Source organism: Oncorhynchus keta, chromosome 5 (assembly GCF_023373465.1).
Source record: "Oncorhynchus keta strain PuntledgeMale-10-30-2019 chromosome 5, Oket_V2, whole genome shotgun sequence".
NCBI classification, from domain to species: domain Eukaryota; kingdom Metazoa; phylum Chordata; class Actinopteri; order Salmoniformes; family Salmonidae; genus Oncorhynchus; species Oncorhynchus keta.
The window spans coordinates 33,705,249-33,711,984 of NC_068425.1; the positions used below are offsets into that span (position 1 = coordinate 33,705,249).

Below are 6,736 nucleotides of genomic sequence, written 5' to 3' on the forward strand. Positions count from 1 at the left end.
AAGAAGATGGCTGCCTAAATATGGTTCCCAATCAGAGACAATGATAAACAGCTGCCTCTAATTGAGAACCAATCTAGGCAACCATAGACATACATAAGCACCGAGATAGTAAACACCCCCATAAACATACAAAGTCCCTAGACAGTAAACAAACACATACATCACCCATGTCACACCCTGACCTAACCAAAATAATAAATAAAACAAAGAATACTAAGGTCAGGGTGTGACAGATTTGTTTTATTTTTATCAATCATTCAATACAATTTCATTATAAAGCTCTTCTTACATCAGCTGATGTCACACAGTGCTGTATAGAAACCCAGACTAAAACCCCAAACAGCAAGCAATGCAGGTGTAGATGCATGGTGACTAGGAAGAACTCAATAGAAAGGCCAAAACCTTGGAAGAAACCTAGCGAGGAACCAGGCTATGAGGGGTGGCCAGTCCTCTTCTGGCTGTGCCGGATGGAGATTATAACAGAACATGGCCAGTATGTTCATAGATGACCAGCAGGGTCAAATAATAATAATCACAGTGGTTATAGAGGGTGCATCAGGTCAACACCTCAGGAGTAGATGTCAGTTGGATTTTCATCGCCAATCATTCAGACTATCTCTACCACACCTGCTGTCTCTAGAGAGTTTTAAACGGCAGGTCTGGGACAGGTAGCACGTCCGGTGAACAGGTCAGGGTTCCAAAGAACAGAACAGTTGAAACCAGCTGGACTGGGGACAGCAAGGAGTCATCAGGACAGGTAGTCCCGAGGCATGTTCCTAGGGCTCAGGTCCTCCAAGAGAAAGAGAGAGAGAGAAAGAGAGAAAAAGTAAGAGAGAATTAGTGAGAGCATACTCAAATTCACACAGGACACCGGATAAGACAGGAGAAATACTCCAGATATAACAGACTGTGCCTAGCCCCGACACAAACTATTGCAGCATAAATGCTGGAGGCTGAGACAGGAAGGGTCAGGAGACATTGTGGCCCCGTCTGACAATACCCGGACAGGGCCAAACAGGCAGAATATGTTTTATTTATTTTTATTTCACCTTTATTTAACCAGGTAGGCAAGTTGAGAACAAGTTCTCATTTACAATTGCGACCTGGCCAAGATAAAGCAAAGCAGTTCGACACACACAACAACACAGAGTTACACATGGAGTAAAACAAACATACAGTCAATAATACAGTATAAACAAGTCTATATACAATGTGAGCAAATGAGGTGAGATAAGGGAGGTAAAGGCAAAAAAAGGCCATGGTGGAGGAGTAAATACAATATAGCAAGTATTGGAATGGTAGACTTGCAGTGGAAGAATGTGCAAAGTAGAAATAGAAATAATGGGGTGCAAAGGAGCAAAATAAATAAATAAATATAGTAGGGGAAGAGGTAGTGGTTTGGGCTAAATTATAGATGGGCTATGTACAGGTGCAGTAATCTGTGAGCTGCTCTGACAGCTGGTGCTTAAAGCTAGTGAGGGAGATAAGTGTTTCCAGTTACAGAGATTTTTGTAGTTCGTTCCAGTCATTGGCAGCAGAGAACTGGAAGAAGAGGCAGCCAACGGAAGAATTGTTTTTGGGGATGACCAGAGAGATATACCTGCTGGAGCGCATGCTACAGGTGGGGGATGCTATGGTGACCAGCAAGCTGAGATAAGGGGGGACTTTACCTAGCAGGGTCTTGTAGATGACCTGGAGCCAGTGAGTTTGGCGACGAGTATGAAGCAAGGGCGTACAGGTCGCAGAGGTGGGCTCTGTACCATCACTCATTCATATATCTTTATGTACATATTCTTTATCCCCTTACACTTGTGTGTATAAGACAGTAGTTTTGAATTGTTAGTTAGATTACTTGTTGGTTATTACTGCATTGTCGGAACTAGAAGCACAAGCATTTGCATTAACATCTGCTAACCATGTGTATGTGACAAATAAAATTTGATTTGATTTCCTTCCAGGTGTTAGACTACTAACAGTAGTATTATAGTGAATCCCTTGTCAAATCAAAATCAAATCATCAAATCATATTTTATTGGTCACATACACGTTTGGCAGATGTTATTGCGGGTGTAGCAAAATTCTTGTGTTTCTAGCTCCAACAGTACAAAAATATCTAGCAAGTAATATCTAACGATTTCACAACATCAATTAAGAATATATAAATATTTGGACGGAGCGGCATAGAAACAGTTTTTTAGTCTCTCGGTCCCTGCTTTGATGCTCCTGTACTGATCTTGCCTTCTGGTTTATAGCGGTGTGAAAAGGCAGTAGCTCAGGTGGTTGTTGTCCTTGATGATCTTTTTAGCACCCGATGTCACAGGAAGGCCGTAGGTGTCCTGGAGGTAGTTTGCCCCGGTGATGCGTTGGGCAGATCACACCACCCTCTGGAGAGCCCTGCAGTTGCAGGCGGAGCAGTTGTCGTACCAGGAGGTGATACAGCCCAGAAGGATGCTCTCAATTGTGCATCTGTAAAAGTTTGTGAGGGTTTTAGGTGCCAAGGTAAATTTCTTCAGCCTCCAGAGGTTGAAGAGGCGCTGTTGCGCCTTCTCCACCACACTGTCTGTGTTGATGGACCATTTCAGTTTGTCAGTGATGTGTATACCGAGGAACTTGAAGCTTTCCACCTTTTCCCTGTGGTCCTTCCAGGTGTTAGACTATTAACTTCTTGCGTGTAGCCATGCCGGATCCGGTAGCGTAATCATAGCCTCAAGCTCAATACCATAACGCAACGTTAAATATTCATGAAAATCGCAAATGAAATTAAATGAATCTATTTGCTCTCATGCTTAGCCTTTTGTTAACAACACTGTCATCTCAGATTTTCAAAAATATGCTTCTCAAGCATAGCAAACTAGCATTTGTGTAACAGTACTGATAGCTAGCGTAGCATTTAGCATTAGCATCAGCAGGAAACATTTTCACAAAAACCAGCAAAAACATAAAAATAAATAATTTACCTTTGAAGAACTTCAGATGTTTTCAATGAGGAGACTCTCAGTTAGATAGTAATGTTCAGTTTTTCCTGAAAGATTTTGTGCAGGAGAAATCGGTCCGTTTGGTGCGTCACGTTTGGCTACCAAAAAAAAACTAAAATTCAGTTATCCAAACGCCAAACTTTTTCCAAATTAACTCCATAATATCGACTGAAACATGGCAAACGTTGTTTAGAACCAATCCTCAAGGTGTTTTTCACATATCTCTTCAATGATGCACACTTCCAGGAATGATACTTCTCTGTCTGTGTCGCATGGTAAAATTATTGCCACAGAGTTACGCACCAACGTAGACAAAGGACACCGAACGGGGACCTGGCAAATGTAGTCTCTTATGGCCAATCTTCCAATGATATGCCTACAAATACGCCACGTCAGACATCTTGGATGAATGGCAGAGCGCATAAGCTCGTTCACAGCATGTTCACAGCCATATAAGGACACGTTAGTAAACACAGCGTCAAAAATCCTGTTCATTTCCTGTTTGATGTTTCATCTTGGTTTCGCCTGTAGCATTAGTTCTGGGGCACTCACAGATAATATCTTTGCAGTTTTGGAGACGTCAGAGTTGTCTTTCCAAGGCTGTCAATTCCATGCATCGTCGAGCATCTTTTCGTGACAAAATATTGCGCTTAAAACGGGCACGTTTTTTTATCCAATAATGAAATAGCGCCCCCTAGCTTCAACTGGTTAACAGTAGAATTCTAGTGAATTCCATGTCCTTCCAGGGGTTAGACTATTAACAGTAGAATTCTAGTGAATTCCATGTCCTTCAAGGGGTTAGACTATTAACAGTAGAATTCTAGTGAATTCCATGTCCTTCAAGGGTTAGACTATTAACAGTAGAATTCTAGTGAATTCCATGTCCTTCCAGGGGTTAGACTATTAACAGTAGAATTCTAGTGAATTCCATGTCCTTCCAGGGGTTAGACTATTAACAGTAGAATTCTAGTGAATTCCATGTCCTTCCAGGGGTTAGACTATTAACAGTAGAATTCTAGTGAATTCCATGTCCTTCCAGGGGTTAGACTATTAACAGTAGAATTCTAGTGAATTCCATGTCCTTCCAGGGGTTAGACTATCAACAGCGAGTCAGGTGTTCTCTGAATCTGGTCCTGGAGCTACTGGTTGTGAGCTCTGTGGCTATGGAGTGAAGCTACACAAAATAGACTGTGCCAATGTTTGCTGCTGCATTAAAGAAACTATCACAACAATGAGTTTAATGCTGTTCTAAATGACATTAGAGACAGACTAGTATGTGGGCTACAGAGTGAAGCTACACAAAAGAGACTGTTGACTGAAAGTAATCTGACCATGGCAAAGGACATTGAAATCAATGTGTCCATGGAACTAGCTGCTAAAGAGGCTCACCAGTTGATTTCATCAAGAACTTAGTGGGTTCATCTAACAACCTAATCACCAGTTGATACATTTTAATCTCATACACATGCTATACCTTCCACCTAGATAACATAATTTAACAGGCATAAAACCAAGGCTTTTACAGTTACAGAAGTCAACAAATGATAGCACCAGGGTAATAGGAGTGGAACTGGGGACTACATGGCATGGGTTAACCTCTACATCACCAGGAGGAGGAGTAGTATAAGGGTACGGCTAAAGGCTATAAGAACTGGTTGTCTAGTGCGTTGGGGACAGAGAATAAAAGGAGCAGATTTCTGGGCGTGGTAGAATACATTCAAGGCATAATGTACAGACAATGGTATGGTAGGATGTGGGTACAGTGGACGGAAACCTATGCGTTGTGTGACAATGAGAGATGTGTTTGTCTCTGGAGGCATCAATTAACGTAGGTGAGGCATGTGTGTGGGGTGGGACGAAAGAGCATTCTAAGGCATTTTGAGGGGACTGACTGCTCTACAGTGAACTAAAACAATAAAAACTAGCCAAGACAGCAGTAGACAAGGCATATTGACATTAGAGAGAAGCATAAAGCAATCACAGGTGTTGATCAGGAGAGCGGGTCAGTTAGGTACATAAAGGACCTGAGTTCGGCTGGGGCCGACAGGTAAACAAAATGAGGTACCATGTTATTGAAACAGTCCAGGGGGCATCAGCGGTGTAGCCGAGTGATCATAGGGTCAAAAGAGCAGCAATAGGTAAGTCAGGGTGCTGTTCGGTAGCCACTACTACGCTGGGCAAGCAGGGGACACAGCGTTCAGAAAAGCTAGCGGGCCGGGGCTAGTAGATGGTTCTGCAGCGATATCGTAACAGAATGGCCCTAGAATTAGCTAGTATATGGGCCTAGCTCAAAGCTAGCTGGTGCTTGTTTCAGGACAGAGGCGTTAGCTCACAGTAGCCACTCGTTAGTGGCTACCGGAGTAATGATCCGGTGTAATAATCCAGTGCGGCAGGAATCCGGTGATATGGTAGAGAGAAGCAGTCCGATATGCTCTGGGTTGATATGGCGCTCTGCAGACTGGTAGGTGATTGTCCGAGCTAAGGCTGGCTGATTCCAGGGGGAAAAAGGCGAGGACCACTAGCCGTGGCTAACAAAGACTAGTAGCTAGTTAGCTGGCTAGCTCCAGATGGAAGTTCCAGTTATAAGGAATAAAAATAGCAGATCCGTACCACATTCGGTGAGGCGGGTTGCAGGAAAGCATATTTAGTTCTTAGATAAAATAACCTTCTAAGATATATACGAAAAACACTGGCTATTTACAAGGGATAAGACCAGGGATAAGACAAAGACAGATATTCACGTCCAACTGCACTGCCATCTTGGATTTGAAATAAATATCCTTGAATTTCCAGGGCAAAGCTTTGCCCTGAAGCAAGGATATGCATATTCCTGGTACCATTTGAAAGGAAACAGTTTTGGAAGGGAATGTAGGAGAATATAACACATTTAGATCTGGTAAAATATAATACAAAGAAAAAAACATTTTAAAAATGGAAGAGAAAGGTATTATTCCAGCCCAGGTGCAATTTAGATTTTGTCCACTAGATGGCAGTGTATGTGCAATGTTTTAGACTGAGCCAATGAACCATTACATTTCTGTTCAAAATGTTGTATCAAGACTGCCCAAATGTGCCTAATTTGTTAATTAATACCTTTTCATGTTCAAAACTGTGCACTCTCTTCAAACAATAGCATGGTATTATTTCACTGTAATAGCTACTGTAATTTGGACAGTGCAGTTAGATTAACAAGAATGTAAGCTTTCTGCCAATATCAGATATGTCTATGTCCTGGGAAATGTTTTTGTTCCTTACAACCTCATACTAATCGCATTTGCCTACGTTAGCTCAACCGTCCCGTAGGGGACCCACCAATCCTGAACAAGTTTTAACCACATAGTATTTCATACAGTAATGATCATCAGTAGTAGTAGAAAGCATCCTGGATCATTTATCATGTCAGACATTTCCCTCTATTTCTTCCCATATCGAACTACTGTTTTAAAAGGCTTTATAAATAAATCATTTATATAATGTTGAACCCCCAAACTCCCAACCAGGCTGCAGTCTGTTACATTCTAACATTCTAACAGTCTATACAAATCTTTGAGGAATTCCCATTTTCTAATGTATCATGTATAGCAGTAACCTTACTTTGGGTCAAAGGGCATTGGTCCACTGATAACATATATGCCATTTAGCAGACGCTTTTATCCAAAGCGACTTACAGTCATGTGTGCATACATTCTACGTATGGGTGGTCCCGGGGATCGAACCCACTACCCTGGCGTTACAAGCGCCATGCTCTACCAACTGAGCTA

General features: G+C 42.0%; 1 protein-coding gene and 1 long non-coding RNA gene across 2 annotated transcripts in view; one reads left to right on the forward strand and one right to left on the reverse strand.

The window, feature by feature from the left end:
- The window catches only part of LOC127930187 (NACHT, LRR and PYD domains-containing protein 12-like), a 99,181-nt gene that overhangs the window by 13,498 nt on the left and 78,947 nt on the right, over nucleotides 1-6,736 (forward strand).
- LOC127930188 (uncharacterized) lies at nucleotides 220-3,268 on the reverse strand. The gene is made up of 2 exons (XR_008137134.1): nucleotides 2,958-3,268; nucleotides 220-790 (listed from the first exon to the last, which is right to left on the reverse strand). It is a non-coding gene; the product is annotated as an uncharacterized LOC127930188 (long non-coding RNA).